The following is a 21,879-nucleotide window of genomic DNA, read 5'->3' on the forward strand; positions in this document are numbered from 1 at the left end:
AATAGATTTCCAGAAGACAAATTTAACTAATTATTATTGCCAAACCTTCCAAAATGGCTATAGCAATTCACATTTTTACCAATACTGAACCTAACTCATGAAACTTAACAGTTTTCTTTTTTTAAATTTTTTTAATTATTTACACATAATGTATTATTTCTTTCAGGGGTACAAGTCTGTGATTCATCAGTCTTACACAACACACAGCACTCACCACAACACATACCCTCCCCAATGTCCATCAGCCACCCCATCTCCCCACCCCCTCCCCTCCATCAACCCTCAGTTTGTTTCCTAAGATTAAGAGTCTCTTGGGGTGCCTGGGTGGTTCAGTCATTAAGTCTCTGCCTTCAGCTCAGGTTATGATCCCAGGGTCCTAGGATCGAGCTCCACATCGGGCTCCCTGCTCAGTGGGAAGCCTGCTTCTCCCTCTCCCTCTGCCTGCTGCTCTGCCTACTTGTGCTCTCTCTGTGTCAAATAAAGAAAATCTTAAAAAAAAAAAAAAAAGTCTCTTATGATTGATTTCTCTCTGGTTTCATCTTGTTTCATTTTTTCCTCTTCCCCTATGATCCCCTGCCTTATTTCACAAATTCTACATATCAGTGAGATCATATGATAATTGCCTTTCTCTGACTGACTTATTTCACTTAGCATAACATCCTCTACTTCCAACCATGGCATTGCAAATGGCAAGATTTCATTTTTTGACGGCTGCATAATATTCCATTGTGTGTGTGTGTGTTTGTGTTTGTGTGTGTGTGTGACATCTGGGCTCTTTCCATAGTTTGGCTATTGTGGACATTGCTGCTATAAACACTGGGGTGCTAGTGCCCCTTAGGATAACTACATTTGTATCGTTGAGGTAAATACCCAAGTAGTGCAATTGCTGGGTCGTAGGGTATTAACAGTTTTCTTATAATTTATGCCCACTTGCAGTGCAGCAAAAGTGGTCCTAAGAGGGAAGTATATAGCAATACAGGCCTACCTCAAGAAGAAAAATCTCAAACAACCTAACCTTACACCTAAAAGAACAATAAACAATGCCTAAAGCCAGCAGAAGGAAAAAATAAAGATTAAAGCAGAAATAAATGATATAGAAAATAAAAAAAAAAAAAAAAAAAAAAAATCAATGAAACCAGGAGCTGGTTCTTTGAAAAAATTAACAAAATTGATGATCAGATTTATCAAAAAAGAAAACAGGAAGGGCCCAAATAAATAAATTCACAAATAAGACAGGAGAAATAACCAACACCACAGAAATACAATTAAAAGAATATTATTTTTAAAGATTTTATGTATTTATCTGAGAGACAGACAGAGCACGCACAAGTGGGGTGAGGGGCAGAGGGAGAAGCAGGCTCCCCGCTGAGCAGGGAGCCCAATGCGGGGCTCGATCCCAGGACCCTGGGATCATGACCTGAGCTGAAGGCAGACGCTTCACTAACTGAACCACCCAGGTGCCCCCAATTATAAGAATATTATGAAAAAACTATATGCCAACAAATTGTGGACAACCTAGAAGAAATGGATAAATTCCTAGAAACATATAAATTACCAAAACTGAAACAGGGAAAAACAGAAAACATGAACAGACCAATAACGCATAAAGAAATTGATTCAGTAACCAAAAAACACCCAACAAACAAAAGTCCAGGACCAGATGGCTTCGCAGGTGAATTCTACCAAACGTTTAAAGGAGTTAATACCTATCCTTCTCAAACTATTCCAAAAAACAGAAAAGGAAGGAAAACTTCCAAATTCATTCTCTAAAGCCAGCATTACCCAAAACCAGGTAAAGACACCACTAAACAAGAGAACTACAGGCCAATATCCCTGATGAACATAGATGCAAAAATCCTCAATAAAATATTAGCAAACCAAATCCAACAATACATTAAAAAATCATTCACCATGATTAAGTGGAATTTATTCCTGGGTTGCAAGGGTGGTTCAATATTCACAAATCAATGTGATACATACACCACATTAATAAAAGAAAGGATAGGAACCATATGATCATTTCAGTAGATGCAGAAAAAGCATTTGACAAAGTACAACATCCATTCGTGATAAAACCTTCAACAAGGTAGGTTTTGAGGGAACATAACCTCAACATAATAAAGGCCATATATGAAAAACCCACAGCAAGTATCATCCTCAATAGGGAAAAACTGAGAGCTTTTCCTCTACAGTCAGGAACAAGACTGAGATGTCCATTCTCACCACTTTATTCAGTAAAGTACTGGAAGCCCTAGCCACAGCAATCATACAGCAAAAAGAAATAAAAGGCATCCAAATCAGCAAGGAAGAAGTAAAACTTTCACTAGTGCAACTGACATGATACTCTATATAAAAAACCTGAAAGACTCCACCAAAAAACTGCTACCACTGATAAATGAATGCCATAAAGTTGCAGGATACAAACCAACTTACAGAAATCTGCTGCATTTCTATACACCAAATGTGAAGTAGAAGAAAGAGAAATTAAGGAATCAATCCCATTTACAAGTGCACCAAAAAGAACAAAATACCTAGGAATAAACCTAACCAAAGAGGTGAAAGATCTATACTCGGAAAACTGTATGACACTCATGAAAGAAATGAAGATGACACAAGAAAATGGAACGATGTTCCATGCTCCTAGATTGAAAGGACAGATATTGTTAAAATGTCTATACTCCCCAAAGCAATCTATACGTTTAATGCAATCCCTATCAAAATACCAACAGCATTTTTCACAGAGCTGGAACAAACAATCCTAAAATGTGTATGGAAGCACAAAAGACCCCAAATAGCCAAAGCAACCTTGAAAAAGAAAAGCAAAGTTGGAGGCATCACAATTCTGGACTTCAAGTTATATTACAAAGCTGTGGTGATCAAAACAGTATGGTACTGACACAAAATTAGACACATAGATCAATGGAACAGAATAGAAAACCCAGAAATGAACCCACAACTATCTGGTCAATTAATCTTCAACAAAGCAGGAAAGAATATCCAGTGGGAAAAGGACAGTCTCTTCAACAAATGGTTGGGAAAACTGGACAGCAACATGCAAAAGGATGAGAGTGGACCACTATACCACACACAAAATCAAAATGGATTGAAGACCTCAATGTGAGACCTGAAAACTAGAGGAGAATACAGGCAGTAACTTCTTTGACATCAGCTGTAGCAACTTCTTTCTAGGCCTGTCCCCGAGGCAAGGGAAACAAAAGCAAAAATAAACTATCAGGACTATATCAAAATGCTTCTGCACAGCAAAGGAAACAGTCAACAAAACTAAAAGGCAACCAACAGTATGGGAGAAGACATTTGCAAATGACACATCTGATAAAGCATACATATCTAAAATATATAAAGAACTTCTAAAACTCAATACCCAAAAAACAAACAATCCAATTAAAAAGTGGGCAGAACAGACATTTCTCCAAGGAAGATATCCAGATGGCCAACAGACACATGGAAAGATGTTCATCATCACTGATCATCAGGGAAATGCAAATCAAAACCATGATGAGATATCACCTCACACCTGTCAGAATGGCTAAAATCAACAACAAAAGAAACAACGGGTGTTGGTGTGAAAGTGGAGAAAAGGGAACCCTTTTGCACTGTTGGTGGGAATGCAACCTGGTGCAACCATTGTGAAAAACAATATAGGGGTCCCTCAAAAAGTTAAAAACAGAACTACCCTACAATCCAACAATTGCACTGTTAGGTATTTACCCAAATAATACAAAAATACTAATTCAAAGGGATACATGCTTCTCGATTACAGAATTATCTATAATAACCAAATTATGGAATCAGCCCAAGTGTCCACCAATTGATGAATGGATGAAGAAGATGCACTATATATATATATATATATATACAATGAAATATTCAGCCATAAAAAAGAATGAAATCTTGCTATTTACAACAACATGGATGGAGCTAGAGAGTATTATGCTAAGTAAGTCAAAGACAAATACCATATGATTTCACTCATATGTGAAATTTAAGAAACAAAACAAATGAGCAAAGGGGGGAAGAGAGAAAGAGGCAAACCAAGAAACAGACTCTTAACTACAGAGAACAAACATGGTTACCAGAAGGGAGTTGGGCAGGGGGATGGGTTAAACAGGTGATGGGGATTGAGAAATGCACCATTGTGGGCGCCTGGGTGGCTCAGATGGATAAGCGTCTGCCTTCAGCTCAGGTCATGATCCCAGGGTCCTGGGATCAAGTCCCGCATCGGGCTCCCTGCTCAATGCAGAGCCTGCTTCTCCCTCTCCCTCTGCCATTCCCTCTGCTTGTGCTCTTCTGTCTCTCTGTCAAATAAATAAATAAAATCTTAAAAAAAAAAAAGGAAAGAAATGCACCATTGTGATAAGCACTAGGTGATGTATGAAAGTACTGAACCACTGTATTACATACCTGAAATGAATATTACACTGTATGTGAACTGCAATTTAAATAAAAACTTTTAAAAAGAACATACAAAATAAAGTTTATGCCCACTTGCTTTCAAAAAGCTGCTTAAATAAGATGAAGCAAATTAAACGTCTGGAAATTTTTTTTTTTAGTCAACTCTTTCCCTAATGTGGGGCTCGAACTCATGACTCCAAGATCAAGAGTCCCATGCTCTACCAACTGAGCCAGCCAGGTGCCCCACTTCTAGAAATTTAAATTGACCTCAGCAACTAATACCCTGGGAGTAGTCAAGGACCCACTGCAATCTCTCCCACACTTTTAGGAACTTAATAGTATCTGATTTACTACTATCTGCTCTAGGTTTCAAACCTAGAAGCAGTAAAATCTGTTCCCTTTTCCTCCCCCAATAAAGCCTAAGAGAAAAAGAACTCCTCCAAAAGGAGAAAATCTTTTCCATTTCACCTCTGCCTCATTTTGATTTAAAAAGCCATATGATCCAAGCCTGTCCTTCCTTCTTAAACTGTGTCTCTTCGTTTATAGTACCATCATCTCCCAAGCCAGAAAACTAAGTCATTCTAGATTCTTTCATTTTTCTCAGGATAGTCTAAGTTCCATCAATTCTACTTTTTAAACAATTCTCCTATTTATTCTCACTATTACTACCTTATCTTAGGCTTTTGGGGGGGTTCTCTTTTTTAATGATTAGAAAATTAAATAAAAATACAATCTCCAGTTACAAATATTAAGTGGGTGTGGATGCAGAACTAGGGATCACTAGTTAAGATTGGCTAATAGAGGGGCGCCTGGGTGGCTCAGTTGGTTAAGTGTCTGCCTTCGGCTCGGGTCATGATCTCAGGGTCCTGGGATCAAGCCCCTTATCAGGCTCCCTGCTTTGCAGGGAGTCTGCTTCTTCCTCTGCCTGCCACACCCCCTGCTTGTGCTCTCTCTGCCTCTGTCAAATAAATATTAAAAAGAAAAAAAAAGACTGGTTAATACAGGGGCACCTGCCTGACTCAGTTGGTGGAGTGTGCGACTTTTGATCTTGGGGTTGTGAGTTCAACCCCCAAGTTGGGTGGTAGAGATTACTTTAAAAATCTTTTAAATCTAAAAGAAAAGGGGGGGGGGCTCCTGGGGGTCTTAGTCGTTAAGCATCTGCCTTAGGCTTGGGTCATGGTCCCAGGGTCCTGGGATCGAGCCCCACATCAGGCTCCTTGCTCAGCGGGGAGCCTGCTTCTCTCTCTCCCACTCCCCCTGCTTGTGTTTCCTCTCTCGCTGTGTCTTTTTCTGTCAAATAAAATCTTAAAAAAAAAAAAAAGGAGTGGCTAATACAATGTCTCTACTGCTAAAACAAAATTAAATTTACAGTGGAAATCTCCATGAGTCCACATGAATTCTGTACACCAGGTCTCCATCTCTCCACTTCTTCCATTTTTTTTTCACCTTAGGCTTTCATAGTATCTTTCATCTGTACTGAAATAGCCTCCTAACCAGTTTCTCTTCTTTAATCTCACTCTCCTCCAATCCATTTATCACTTTTGCAGCTAATATATTCTTTTCCCTACTTGAAACCAGTCAATGGCTCCCCAACCTGTAGGTGTAGAATTCAGGGCTCTTCATGATTTGGCCCTCACCCTCTCTCCAGATTCATCTACCACCACTTCCCACCTCATACGTCATGTTTCAACAAAAGTGAATTACTTACAGTTCCCAAAATACACCGAGGTGTTTCAACAATCCTGTGCATTTATCCAGGCTGTTACATCTCCACTACCCCACCAGTAAACCAATCATTCCCTCTTCATTTTCTATATTTTTCTATTACTACAGTTAAAACATTCATTTAACCCACATTTACTGAGCACCTCTATGTGCCACAGAGAGTGCTAGGTACTAGAGATCCAGCAGTTAATTATAGTCCTTATCCTGATGGAACTTATAATCTAATGAGGACTAAGACATTAAACAACTGATAATAAATGTGGTTAAGGATTACAAAGAAGTAATACAGTATATAATGGAAATGTGTATTAGATGGAAGCCAGGAGAAAGGGAGGGAGTTATAAAGAGAAATACTACACGCATTTGTTTACATGTTGGTATTCCTTAGTCTGAGCTTCCTTTTTTTTAAATGTTAGTTCATGTCTTTTAGTATTAACCCATATACAATTACTCGTCTTCTGGTTTGTTGAAGCAATAAGTCAGACAACATTTGCCACAATAATGTCTGTCGAAGTGGCTAGCCATGAAAACTCCAGCACCACACTCATGTGAAGGGCACTCTCAATGAAGGCGGCTGATTTTGCCATTCTCATCCACCTATAGTATTTCAGGACGACCAGTTTAACCTTCTTTCTCTTATGCTTATTCTTCTTGGGAGTCGTGTAAGACTTCTTCCTTTCTTAGCACCACCACGAAGTCTCAACACAAGATGAAGAGTGGACTCCTTTTGAATGTTGTAGTCAAAGTGTGTGCCTCTTCCAGTTGCTTCCCAGCAAAAATCAGTCTGCCGATCAGGAGAAATTCCTTCCTTATCCTGAATCTTGGCCTTTACATTTTCTATTCAACCCCGAGAGTTCAACCCCGAGAATGATGGTCTTCCCTCTAAGGGTTTTCACGAAAATCTGCATCTTGGTGGCAGTTCCACCACAGATGGCAGATCGGAAAGGAAAGCATAGTCTGAGCTTCTTAAAGACCAGAATTATGCCATCTTTTATCAATAGCCAGGACAGTAAATAGTAATGTATAGTAATGTGCATTGACTGTTTACAAAGATGGCTGCCCTATTAATTCCTGAGCTAATCACTGAGGTCAGGTGAATGCAATAATCTTAATGGCCAGGCCTGGGTCATGTGCCCACCATTAAAGCCAATGGGTTAGATCAACTCTACCGAAGCCACACTGATTACAAATGGGGAATGAGTGGTTAAGAGAACAATTGGAAGCTGTTACCTAAATAAGAGGGCAGGAAAGCTGGATAGACAAAAACAGCAGTCCTCTCCTTAGTGGACATTGTAATTATCTCTTCAAAACATGTCTTGGTCCAGGGCACCTGGGTGCCTGAGTTGGTTGAGCATCCAACTCTTGATTTCAGCTCAGGTCATGATCTCAGCGTTGTGAGATCAAGCCCTGCATCAGGCTCCGTGCTCAGTGGGGAGTCTGCTTGAGATTCTTTCTCTCTCTCCTTCTGCCCCTCCCCACACTCATGCTTGCTCTTGTACTCTCTCAAATAAATAAATCTTTTTAAAAAAAGGTATCTTGTTTCTTCCACACACTAGTAAGGTATTTGGGTGGGACTGACCCCTTCCCCAGCTCCAGGAGTAGGCCCTGATTTGACACAGCAATGTTTCTCAAAGTGTTTGTAGACCAGCCAAATGAGGAACATCTGGAAACCTGTTTCAACTACAAATTCTTAGAACCCAGCCCCAAACCTACTAAAATCAGAAATCAGGGGGTTGGGCTTAGCAATCTGTGTTTTAACAAGTCCTCCAGGTGGTTAAGATACATGCTCAAGGTTAAGAGCCACTGGTCTAGACAGAAAGTTACAGTTAATAGTTCAGATTTTAAGAGTGATCCTTTGGAACACGGGGATAGTCTAATGTCAAGTTCAGAATTTTTGTGTTATATTTGTGGGAAGCATCCTTTTTCTCCCCTAGATATTAGGAAACATGTAATCCCCGTCATCTGTACTACAGTCATCTTGTACTACACCAAGGAAGCCTGCCTAAGAAACTGATAAAGGGGAGAGCCAAGAGAAATGCAGAAAAACAGGGCCAAAGCCTGATAGTCTTGATCAAACTATGTCAGGGGCCCTTATTCCCTTTGGACTTTTCAATTACATGAAACTATAAATTCTCTTTGTTTAAACCAATTTCAGTTGGACTTTTTGTCATGGAAACAAAGTATCCAGAGAGCCACTATATCAAGTTACACATCTATCCCTAAACACCATAGGGAAAGTATACTAGGAAATACTATCTAGTCAACTGTCTAGCCTCTCTCTAAATTAGGGTTGCCAGATTTAGCAAATAAAAATATAGGACAGCCAGTTAAATTTGAATTTCAGATAAACAATTTTTCAGTATTAGTACATCACAAATATTGCATGGGACATTGCATGTATTTATCTAGCAACTCTACTCTAAATGCCTTTTGTTGATCCCCAGTAATCAAAAGAGAGGCCTGAGGGCGCCTGGGTGACTCAGTCGTTAAGCGTCTGCCTTCGGCTCAGGTCATGATTCCAGAGTCCTGGGATCAAGCCTCACATCTGGCTCCCTGCTCGGCGGGAAGCCTGCTTCTCCCTCTCCCCCTGCTTGTGTTCCCTCTCTCTAGCTGTCTCTCTCTCTGTCAAAATAAATAAATAAAATCTTTAAAAAAAAGTCATCTTTAAAAAAAAAAAGAGAGAGAGGCCTGAGTCAGTTTCAGTCAGACCGATGTCATAGCTGCTCTTGGGGTTTATGACTAGTAGGGGAAAAGACTAAATCCAAGTCCTGAACTAATGTCCTGCAACAGGTCTGTACCTGATAGTCCTTTTAAAGCTAAGCAGACTTTTCTAAAAGCCAAAACATATACTCTCTGTAACAGCTTAGTGTGACAAAATCAAAAATGTTGTTGTGTGAGCATTCATAACTTCCTTTCTTTACTCCCTTGGTTCCTGACCCTTATTATAAAAATCAAAGCAATGAAACAGGCAAAGGAGAGAGTTAAAGGGAGACGGATACTCCTGGAAAAGGGAAGAATAAATTTGAGAAAGGGAGGAAAAGACAAGAACGAGACCATTCAAATTGTTAAAGAGTTCGGCAAGTTTTAAAAAAGAAAAGGAAGTCTGGGATTAACCATGCAAAGACTTTGATCAGAAATGGAGAAATCAGATTATAAGTAGTATTACAGTATGGTATGAATGTTATCCCCTTTGGCATCTTTGAGAGGCTGGAATAAAGATTTAAATTACTTTTCAACCTAACTGAAATGTTAGGCTGGTGCTTCCTCTGAATGGAAGAGAGGAGATATATCACAAAACATCCCAGGTTAATAATGAAAATAATAAAACAATAGATAACTGCACTAAGGGTCTTACATGTGCTAATTCATATAATTCTTTCAATAGCCTTACAATGGGGTTAATGTTCTTCTTCCTGCTATACAGGTTAGGAAACTGTCCAGGGTCACAAACTATAAATAGACAGGGCTAGAATTGGAAATTCAAGCAATCTGAGTCTAGAGCTCCTAAACAGTGAGCAACACTTCCCTATTTTATAGCATTCTCTATACTCAAGCACTTAAGGATTACAGTAATAATCAAAACCACATGTAGTTTAATTATTCTAAAATACCAACAACTTTAGCATATAAAATAAAATGAAACATGTATGGCATGACTTTAATTCTCTTTAATTTCTTCTCCCCTTGGCGTACCTGGCTGGCTTAGTCAGTAGAGCGTGCAACTCTTGATCTTGGGGTTGTGAGTTTGAGCCCCACCCCTTTGGATGCAGAGATTAGTCAAAAATAAAATCTTTTAAAAAAAAATTTCCTCTCCCCTTCAGAGCCCACCATGAAAACTAAGAACCTTTTTTTTTTTTAAATAAGATTTTATTTGACAGACAGTGAGAGAGGGAACACAAACGGGGAGTGTGAAAGGGAGAAGTAGGCTTCCCACTGAGCAGGAAGCCCAATGAGGGGCTCGATCCCAGGACTCTGGGATCATGACCTGTGCTGAAGGCAGACGCTTAACAACTGAGCCACCCAGGTGCCCCAGAAACTAAAAACCTTAAGATAGCTTCCTTTCCAAAGTTACTTTTGAAAGTAAATTATAGTACAGTCCAGATTTATAACGTTCATAAAAATAACTCATGACTAGGTCTTCATCAAGTAACTAACTCCACAGATTATGCTGCTTTACACCCAGATGTCAGAGATCAGAAATCATAACACTTTAAAAAAGAGAAAAATGGGGCACCTGGGTGGCTCAGTCAGTTAAGCATCCAACTATTGATTTCAGCTCAGGTCATGTCTCAGGTTCCCGCGATCTAGCCCTGTGTCAGGCTCTGTGCTCTGCGGGGAGTCTGCTTGAGATTTTCTCTCCCTCTCCCTCTCCCTCTGTCCCTGTCCCCCAAGCTTGCTAGTAAATCTTAAAAAAGAGAAAAATACATCAAAAAATATAAAAATGGCTTGGCATTATTTTAAAAGTTAAATCTTTTAATTATTAAAGCATATGGTGAAATATAAAGCTAAGAAATTCTAAAATAGTTAATATAACTAATAACAATGTTCAGAATCCACCTACTTCTCTCTACCTCTGGAGCTTCCACCTTGTCCAAGGCACCATCATCCCTCAGCTTGTTTACTGCAGTAGCCTCCTAACCACTTTCTCCACTTCCACCTTTTCCTATCCTCCACCAGCAGCCTGAATGATCCTTTTAAGCAAGAATCATAATACATCACTGTTTAATACACTTGGATGGCTTCTCATTTCAGTCGAGTTTTTAAAAGCCAAGTTCTTACAATGTCCTATATGGTCTTCCCTGACACCACATAACTTTTCATTTTTTTAAACTACATATCACATTTTTTAAAATTTTTAATTTATTTAAATAATCTCTACACCCAACAAGGGCTCGAACTCATGACCCCAAGAGCAAGAGTCACATGCTCTTCTATCTGAGCCAGCCAGAGGCCCCTACTCATCTTCATTACTTTCCCCTTATTCCACTCCAGCTACACTAGCCTCCTAGATGATCCCTGAACACAAGACAGAGATGCTCCTTCCTCACAGTAAGCCATCTGGTATTCCCTCCACCTGGCACATTCCCCACCCTTCCACTTCCCAAAGATCTATGTGCCTTGCTCCCTCACTTCAAGTCACGCCCTCCCTGTCCTCCTATTTAAAATAGTACTCCTTTTGGGTGCCTGGGTGGCTCAGATGGTTAAGCGTCTGCCTTCAGCTCAGGTCATGATCCCAGGGTCCTGGGATCGAGTCCCGCATCAGGCTCCCTGCTCCTTGGGAGCCTGCTTCTCCCTCTGCCTCTCTCTCTGTCTCTGTCTCTCATGAATAAATAAAAAGTTAAAAAAAAATAAAAATAAAATAGTACTCCTTTTTTCCGTCTGGGCTGCCGACATGCCATCCAGACTGAGGAAGACCAGGAAACTTAGGGGCCACGTGAGCCACAGCCACGGCCGCATCGGCAAGCACCATAAGCACCCAGGAGGCTGGGGTAATGCTGGTGGCATGCATCACCACAGGATCAACTTCGACAAATATCACCCAGGATACTCTGGAAAAGTTGGTATGAGACATTACCACTTAAAGAGGAACCAGAGCTTCTGCCCAACTGTCAACCTTAATAAACTGCGGACCTTGGTCAGTGAGCAGACACGGATAAATGCCGCCAAAAACAAGACTGGAGCTGCTCCTACCATTGATGTGGTGCGATCAGGCTACTACAAAGTTTTGGGAAAGGGAAAACTCCCAAAACAGCCTGTCATCGTGAAGGCCAAATTGTTTAGTAGAAGAGCAGAGAAGATTAAGGGTGTCGGGGGCACCAGCGTTCTAGTAGCTTGAAGCCACGTTGGGGTGGGTGTTCATTAAATGCTAACAAGTGCTTTAAAAAAAAAAAAAACAGTACTCCGTGTGTTGTTGATTTTAGCCACTCTGATAGGTGTGAGGTGATAGCTCATCATGGTTTTGATTTGCATTTCCCTGATGATCAGTGATGTTGAACATCTTTCCATGTGTCTGTTGGCCATCTGGATATCTTCCTTGGAGAAATGTCTGTTCATGTCTTCTGCCAACTTTTTAATTGGGTATTTGGTTTTTAGGTATTGAGTTATCAGTTCTTTGTATGTTTTGGATACTAACCCCTTATCAGAGATGTCATTTGCAAATATCTTCTCCCATTCTGTTGGTTGCCTTTTAGTTTTGTTGACTGTTTCCTTCGCTGTGCAGAAGCATTTTGATATAGTCCTGATAGTTTATTTTTGCTTTTGTTTCCCTTGCCTCGGGGACAGGCCTAGAAAGAAGTTGCTACAGCTGATGTCAAAGAAGTTACTGCCTGTATTCTCCTTTGGTTTTCAGGTCTCACATTGAGGTCTTTAATCCATTTTGATTTTGTGTATGGTATAGTGGTCCACTCTCATCCTTTTGCATGTTGCTGTCCAGTTTTCCCAACCATTTGTTGAAGAGACTGTCCTTTTCCCACTGGATATTCTTTCCTGCTTTGTTGAAGATTAATTGACCAGATAGTTGTGGGTTCATTTCTGGGTTTTCTATTCTGTTCCATTGATCTATGTGTCTAATTTTGTGTCAGTACCATACTGTTTTGATCACCACAGCTTTGTAATATAACTTGAAGTCCAGAATTGTGATGCCTCCAACTTTGCTTTTCTTTTTCAAGGTTGCTTTGGCTATTTGGGGTCTTTTGTGCTTCCATACACATTTTAGGATTGTTTGTTCCAACTCTGTGAAAAATGCTGTTGGTATTTTGATAGGGATTGCATTAAACGTATAGATTGCTTTGGGGAGTATAGATATTTTAACAATATTTGTCCTTCCAATCCAGGAGCATGAAATGTCTCACCACCAGGGAAATACAAATCAAAACTATGATATCACTGCACACCTGTCAGAATGGCTAAAATCAACAATGCAAGAAACAACAGGTGGTGGTGAGGATGTGGAGAAAGGGGAACCCTCTTGCACTTTTGTTGGGAAATGGGAATGCAAACTGGTATAGCCACTGTGGAAAACCGTACGGAGGTTCCTCAGTTAAAAAGAGAACTACCTTACGACCCAGCAATTGCACTGTTAGGTGTTTACCCAAAGAATACAAAAATACTAAATCAGAGCAATACACGCACCCAATGTTTATAGCATTACTACAACAGCCAAATTATGGAATCAGCCCAAGTGTCCACTGATTGATGAACGGCTAAAGATGTGATACACACACACTATGGACTATTAACCATAAAAAGTAATGAAACCTTGCCATTTGCAGTGACATGGATAAGGCTAGAGAGTATCATGCTAAGCAAAATAAGTCAGAGACAAACATATGATTCCATTCATGTGGAATTTAAGAAACAAAACAAGCAAAGGGATAAAAAGAGAGCCAAACCAAGAAACAGACTCAACTATAGAGAACGAATGGATGGGTTACTAGGGGGGAGGTGGGCAGGAGGAGGAGTTAAATAGGTGATGGGGATTAAGGAAGACCCTTGTGATGAGCACCAAGTGTTGTATGGAAGAGTTGAATCACTGTATTGTACACCTGAAACTATTACACTATATGTTAACTGAAATTTAAATTTTCAAAAAAGGAGCACCTGGGTGGCTCAGTTGTTAAGCGTCTGCCTTCGGCTCAGGTCATGATCCCAGGGTCCTGGGATCAAGCTGAGCATCAGGCTCCCTGCTCAGCGGGAAGCCTGCTTCTCCCTCTCCCACTCCCCCTGCTTGTGTTCCCTCTATGCTGTCTCTGTCAAATAAAAATAAAAATCTTAAAAAAACTTTAAAAAAAGTAAAAATAAAATAGTGCCCCTCCCTCCCAACCCTATTTTCCTTCTCTGCTTTTTTTCCTTATCATTTATAACCATCACTATGTATTTTACTTATAAATTTGTGGGGCGTGTTTTTTTTGTTTTGTTAAGAGGCTTTTTTTTTTTTTTTTAAGATTTTGAGAGATCGATGGGGTGCCTGGGTGGCTCAGTCTTTAAGCGTCTGCCTTCCGCTCGGGTCGTGGTCCCAGGGTCCTGGGATCGAGCCCCACATCAGGCTCCCTGCTCAGTAGGGAGCCTGCTTCTCCCTCTCCCCTGCCTGCCGCTCCCCCTGCTTCTGCTCTCTCTCAAATAAATAAAATCTTAAAAAAAAAAAGATTTTGAGAGAGAGAGAGTGTGTGTGTGTCTGTGTGTGTGTACAAGCAGAGGAAGCGGAGAAGCAGGCTCCCCGCGGAGCAGGGAGTCCCACATGGGGCTTGATCCCAGGACCCTGGGATCATGACCAGAGCCAAAGGCAGCCGCTTAACCAACTGAGCCACCCAGGCACCCCTAAATAGCATGTTACGATTTTTTAAAAAGATTTTACTTATTTGAGAGAGTGAGCAGGGAGCCTGATGTCAGACACTTAACCCAACTGAGCCACCCAGGTACCCCATAAATTAGTTTATTCTCTACTTTCTCCCCTCCCTTAAAACATTTCATGAATTTATCAAGTTTTGCTGTTCTGTTCACTGTTATACCTAGAACAGTGCCTAACCATCAAATATTTGTTGAAAAACATGAATATATGAACAAAAACATTTATGGGGGGCGCCTGGGTGGCTCAGTTGGTTAAGCGACTGCCTTTGGCTCAGGTCTTGATCCCGGCATCCTGGGATCGAGTCCCACACTGGGCTCCCCCTGCTCTGTGGGGAGCCTGCTTCTCCCTCTGCCTGCCACTCCCCCTGCTTGTGCGCACACACTCTGTGTCAAATGAATAAATAAAATCTCTAAAAAAAAAAATTTATGGGTGCTTCGTATGTTCCAGGCACCATGTTAAGTGCTTTACAGTCATGAATTTACTAAATCCTCACAACAATCCCATTGAAGTAGGGACCGTTATCAGCCCTAATTTGGGGGTGAAGAAACCAAAACACAGAAAATATAAGTTGCCCCAGGACACATACTAGAAAGCGGCAGAGACACAATCTAAACTCAGGCAGTCTGATTCCAGAGACAGTGCTCTTAACCACCCCACTATACAATTTATACTGAAAACTCAATACTTACCTATAGTACATTTTAATTGAAAGACATGATCTATAGGTTAGTGTCCTAATTGTTTAAGATTTTATTTATTTATTTGACAGAGAGACACAGCGAGAGAGGGAACACAAGCAGGGGGAGTGGGAGAGGGAGAAGCAGGCTTCCCACCAAGCAGGGCGTCCGATGCGGGGCTCGATCCCAGGGATCTGGGATCATGACCTGAGCTGAAGGCAGACTTTTAATGACTGAGCCACCCAGGTGCCCCAGTAGTGTCCTAATTTTTAAGGCTAGTCATTCAAATCATAAATCATGCCACAGGTCTCAAGCTTACTACTTAACTTACTAAACTTTGGAATGTGGAATTTATCGTTTGGTAAAATGTTCTCTCATACTCATTTAACTGACACACTAATATACTCTATTCCCAATACCTACATGCTTCAAATAAGGAAACGGAGAAGTTAGCTTCCTCATCTTCTACTAAGCAACTGACAAAAAGACCTGTCTTTTTTAAAATATATATTATTGGGGTGCCTGGGTGGCTCAGTCGTTAAGCGTCTGCCTTCGGCTTCGGTCATGACCTCAGGGTCCTGGGATTGAACCCTACATCGGGCTCCTTGCTTAGCAGGAAGCCTGCTTCTCCCTCTCCCGCTCTCCCTGCTTCTGTTCCCTCTCTCACTGTCTCTATCAAATAAATAAAATCTTTAAAAAAATAAAATAAAATAAAATATATATTATTTATTTTGGAGAGAGAGAAAACGTGAGCAGGGGGAGGAGGAGAGGAAGGGAGAGAATCCTCAAGTAGACACTCCTCCTGCCCCGCTGAGCATGGAGCCCAATGCGGGGCTCCATCCCAGGACCTTGAGATCATGATGCAAGCCGAAATCAAGCGTGACTGCTTAACTTTAATATTAACTCTCAATACTATGTGACCCTGTGAATTCCAATTTAGAATAAGGAAACGTATTTCCCACAACTAGATTAATTTTGAAAAAGGAAAAAAAATGCTAATTCTTTTTATTTACAAACACAAAGAACTCCGGAAGGAGCTATGGTTCTCCAAATTACTTTCCAAAATGGCCACTATTGATTATCTATCTACCTAGCTAGCATTCATCCCCTCCTTCCTTCCTAACAGAATCCCTCCCCAATACAAAACCTCAGGGGAAGTTATTACCACTCCCAAATTCAGGCATGGCCATGATTAGTTCAAGGGCAGTCACTAGTGATTGAGTCAGGAATAAGCATAGGACTCAATTCTGGCCAAAAAGATGTGGAAAAAACTCTGCTAGAGGTTTTTAGAGAAAATTTCTTCTCTCTGTAAAGAAGCATAGGAAGACACCTCTTTCTTCTTTTAGAAGTTCTTGTGGAGGTGTATAGAATTGTTGAATCACTATATTGTACACTTGAAACCAATATGGCATTATATGTTAACTATACTACAATAATCTTAAAAATTTTTGGTCAATTTACAAAAAAAAAAGTTCTGTATGGATATGACACCTGGAATCACTACACCATTTTGCTACTAGTCTGTGGATGAAGCCAATTCCAAGGAGAGCAGAATTGAACAGTGGAAATATGAGATTTTACTGACATTGTTGGACTGATGTAATCAACATCTGAAGCTGCTCATATGAGAAGATAAAAATTCTTATTTCTTAATCCATTTTGAATTAGATTCCTGCTGCTTGTAGCTGAAAATATACTATTTTTTTTTTTTATGAAAGATATCCCAGAACTAATCTCAAAAGTTTGTGGTTGGGATGCCTGGCTGGCTCAGTTGTGAAGTGTGCAACTCTCGATTTTGGGGTTGAGTCTGAGCCCCACACTGAGTGTAGAGATTACCTAAAAATAAAATCTTTAAAGTAAAAAAAAAAAAAAAAAAAGGTTTGTGGTTAATTCCACAAATGCATATTAGAAACTCAATATGAATTATACTATATTAAGTGTTCTTGTGGAGTTAGAAAGTTAAAAAGAATAGTGCACATGAAAAAAATTCTGAAGTGGTATTTTTCAAGCATAAACAATTCATTTCAATAAGGCATTCTCCAAAACAATTTACATAAATTTTAAATTTTGACTTGTGATTGAATTTTTTTCTTAGGTTTCAAAACAAAAACTATAAAATATTTAAGAGGACATAGACACAAGCTCTTGATTTGTTGCCCTATACGCTTAGACAGAGGTAAACAATCTGGCCCACAAACAATCCAAGGCTGGATAATGGTAGATGGTATGACATCATGGTATTGACTTTAGCTTTGTGTTGCTTATATTCACAGGGCACAGGGCAGTTTTTATATTGACAAGACACATGCAAAATGGTAGGATGTGGCAGACTGGACGTAGCCTACTGCCTCTTTTATATTAAAAAAAAGATAACATTATATGAATTTACAAATATTCACAAAGAACAACAAATAGATCATATATCAGCAAACAATATGGAAACTAATCTTATGAGGCTACTTGGCTGACCTTACCTTGTTATCCCAAATCAAGTCCTACACATTCTAAATTTAACTGGTATAACACATTGGGTAATTTCAATCTACATTTGGCACAGTGCTGTGTACAACTAGCCTAACTTTCAAAATTTACTACTCACTTCTAATTCTTCAAAATTTCAAAAATGACTAACTCAAAACCATAAAATTTTGCTAACATTAAGGATTGTACTTTTTCATTATTTCCCTTGTTAGAATAAATTATCTTGGGGCACGTGGGTGGCTCAGTTGGTTAAGCATCTGCCTTCGCCTCAGGTCATGATCCCAGGGTCCTAGGATCCAGCCCAGCATCAGGCTCTCTGCTCAGTGGGAAGCGTGCTTCTCCCCTCACCCTCTGATGATCCCCTTACTTGTTTGCTATTTGTCGGAAAGGGAGAGAGAGAGAGAGAGCTAGCACAAGGTGGGGAAGCAGCAGGCAAAGGGAGAAGCAGGCTCCCCACTGAGCAGGCAGCCCGAAGTGGGACTTGATCCCATGACCCTGGGATCATGACCTAAGCTGAAGGCAGACACTTAACCAACTGAGCCACCCAGGCATCCCAATAAATAAAATCTTAAAAAAAAAAAGAATAAATTATCTGTATAAGCTTAAAGGTCACATGTTGTTTAATAAATATTATCAACATTTTAAAACTTAAGTCACAAAATGAAGCTGGTTAGATCCACAGGCCTACGACTTCAACAAAATATTTAAGAACAGGCTATTTTGAGGGGAAAAAAAAAAGAAAAAAGAAAAATATATAGTTTGACCTCAAGAAACTGATCTTGTTTTGGGGAGACAAATTATATTCACAAAATAACTAAATGTCTCTAACATAACATGATTTTGTATCAAAACAATAGACTGTAGTCCTAGATAATTATGGGACTCAGTGCTAGAAATTTTGGAGGAAGAAAAGAAAGGAGACCTGCAAAGGATCCAAATTTGAAGATGGGGGTGGGATGGGCATAATCTAACACAAGCAGCAGCATAAGGAAAAGGCTGAAGATTGGAATAGGAAAGGGCATGCAGTGGATAGCAAAGAAATGGGCTAAAAGCAAAAATGAGAATGGGGCGGGCAGTGGTGGGGGGGACAACCTGACTGTCTCAGTCAGTAGAGCAGGTGATTCTTGATCTCGGGGTCATGGGTTTGAACCCCAGTTTGAGAGTAGAGTTTACTTTTAAAAAATAAGAATAGAGGATTAATAATTAAGTTGGAAATGTAAATTGGTGCTAAAGATCATGTATGCCTAGTTTAAGAATATGGCCTCTGCTTAAAAGAAATGGGATAGCTTCTGATTATTTCCTGTATTTAAAAATTATTTCAAAATAACATTTGAGCAGGATTAACCTGGATGAAGAACTCTGGATACATTTATAGGGGAAGAGAAGAAGAAATTAGAAACAGAGCAACCAGTTAGGAGGTGCTTACTGGTTAAGAACCAGGGTGTTAGCAAGACAGACCTGCTCTGCTACTTGCTAGCTGTGAGGCACTGAATAAGTTATTAAACATATCTAAGTCTGTTTCCTGTCTGTAAAGTAAGGTAATAATAGTACCTATCTTATAAGGTTGTTGTGTGGCAAACAGTAATAGTACATGTAAAAACATTTAACATAATGCTTGGTCCATACATTCAACAAATGTTAGTAACTATTACCTTCATTATAAGTCATTTCAAATATGTGGTGATGAGGAATTAGACAAGGGCAATAGAAACTAAAAAGAAAGGATGACTTGGAATGACATTTCCATAGACTCATGAGATGCTATAATATAAAAAGACCCTAGAGAACTCTTCCAAAAATAAAATTACCCCAGTTTAAATGTCAGGGATGAAGGGGAAAAAGATAGAGCAAGATAACTCAAAAGGTTCTGACTGCAAGAGTAGTCAAAGAGGTAGACTTGGGATAATTACATGTTAACAACATGCTTTAAGATATAAGCTACAATGGGGCACCTGGCTGGTTCATTCAGAGAAGCATGTGACTCTTGATCTTGGAAATGTGAGTTCGAGCCCCATGTTGGATATAGATTACTAAAAAACAACAACAACAAAAAGATATAAGCTACGATCAATCAGGTCTATACCATGTACCAAACACTGTGCTAGATATTGATATAGTACATCTAATCCCCAGTACAACTCTGAAAGGTAAGGTACTAAATCAATTTTACAAAAGAGCACTGGCATCCTGCTTCTCAGTGCAGAAAGAGGTTAAGTACGAGCCATATAACCTGGGTAATGGTAAGAAGCAAAGCTAGGTTTGGAAGCCCTGTCATGTTTCCAAAGCCTGTGTTCTTTCTACTTCACTCACACTGCATCCCCCTTTAATATCAATAAAATTATATCACATAAACATACTTGTAATTATTTTTCTACCTACTTTCTTAAATATGGTGACCATAAACATGTCCAATCTTAACTACATTCTAAGAAAAATATAAAGGTACTCAGCATGAAACGATGAGAATGAATTTTTTTTTTAATTTGTGAATATGATATCTTTATTTCTTTTTTTTAAGATTTTATTTATTTATTTGAGAGAGAGAGACACAGCGTGAGAGGGAACTCAAGCAGAGGGAGTGGGAGAAGGAGAAGCAGGCCTCCCGCCGAGCAGGGAGCCTGATGCGGGGCTCGATCCCAGGACCCTGGGATCATGACCTGAGCCGAAGGCAGATGCTTAACGACTGAGCCACCCAGACGCCCCGAGAATGAATTTTAAAAGCATTATCAAATGGAGAATTATACTAATGAAATATAGCTGAGTATACTATAAACTATAATATGTTAAATGAAAGCAATGACTAATCTTTTTCAATAAGAAAATGCAAACAAATTTGGCATGGCTTTTCCATCATTTGATTATATTAACATTTGTCCCACACTAAAATATCATTTTAAAAATGACACTAAGCTCATAAAAGAAATATCTTACCACACACAGGAGACACATTTATATAATAACCCATCAAATGTTCAGTTACAAAAATTCAACCACAGTAAAATGCCCAACCTGCTAACAGTAAGGACCACATGGTGGCAGGTGACCTATTTCTTCAGTGTGTTTCTCAGCAAATATTTTCCCCAACCACAGGGCCAGTGTGCTAGTTCTCTACCAGAATGTTAATCTAAATTTCACTAGGATGAAAATACCAAGTATGCCAGAGTAAGCAAGTAAGTTTCCTGAAACAATCTTTTCATCTGTATTCAAAAAAAGTCAGAAAATACTTTCCTAGATTGACCATCAAACTAGTCACAAACCATGTAACTTCTAGACTAGTTCTCAGTAGTCCATAGACCCCCTGCGTGTCTCCAAGACCCTTTCAGAGGATCCAAGGGGCCAAAAGTATTTTCATAGTATTACTAAGACACTATTTGCCTTTTGCACTCATTCTCTCATATCTTTACAGTGGAATTTTCCAGAGGCTAAAACCTGTGGTATCTCAACATATTGAATACAGGAGCAGACATGGGAATTTTTTTTTTTTTTTTAGGATTTTATTTGACAGAGAAAGCAAGAGAGCACAAACAGGGGGAACAGCAGAGGAAGAGGGAGAAGTAGGCTCCCTGCCAAGCAGGGAGCCCGATGCAGGCTCAATCCCAGGACCCTGGGATCATGACCTGAGCCGAAGGAAGACACTCAACCATCTGAGCCACCCAGGTGCCCCAGTTTTTTTTAAGATTTTGAGAGAGAGCAAGCGCACATGCAGGGTGAAGGGCGGGTGGAGAAGTGGACTCCCTGCTGAGCAGGGAGCCAGATGTGGGACTCGATCCCAGGACTCCGGGATCATGACCTGAGCCAAAGGCAGACGCTTAACCAACTGAGCCACCAAGGCACCCCAGACATGGGAATTTAGATGTTTTCCATTAAGCCAGACATTAAAGATTAAAATGCCAGACATTAAAATCATTTGCAAAAATGTAAAACAATGGCCACTCTCTTCACTTGTTTCTTTTTAATATAGTTATTTTTTCATTAAAATAAATTACGTTAGGGGAGCCCCGAGGGCTCAGGTGGTTGAGCAGCCAACTCTTGACTATGGCTCAGGTCATGATCTTAGGGTCCTGGGATCAAGCCTGTCAGGCTACACACTCAGTGGGCAGTCTGCTTGAAGATTCTCTCTCTCCCTCTCCCTCTGCCTCTGCCCTTCCCTATTGGTGCTCTCTCTCAAATAAATAAATCTTTAAAAAAAAAAATGTTAACATGTAGTACTTTATTATTTTTAAATGAATTAAATTT

At 39.9% G+C, this 21,879-nt stretch overlaps 1 protein-coding gene and 1 pseudogene across 2 annotated transcripts in view; both read right to left on the reverse strand.

Annotated features, from left to right (window-relative positions):
• The window catches only part of PIK3R3 (phosphoinositide-3-kinase regulatory subunit 3), a 157,511-nt gene that overhangs the window by 99,138 nt on the left and 36,494 nt on the right, over positions 1-21,879 (reverse strand). The gene's annotated exons all lie outside the window — the stretch shown is intronic.
• On the reverse strand, positions 6,586-7,046 carry LOC113911711 (annotated as a pseudogene).

Source organism: Zalophus californianus, chromosome 4 (genome assembly GCF_009762305.2).
Source record: "Zalophus californianus isolate mZalCal1 chromosome 4, mZalCal1.pri.v2, whole genome shotgun sequence".
NCBI lineage: Eukaryota > Metazoa > Chordata > Mammalia > Carnivora > Otariidae > Zalophus > Zalophus californianus.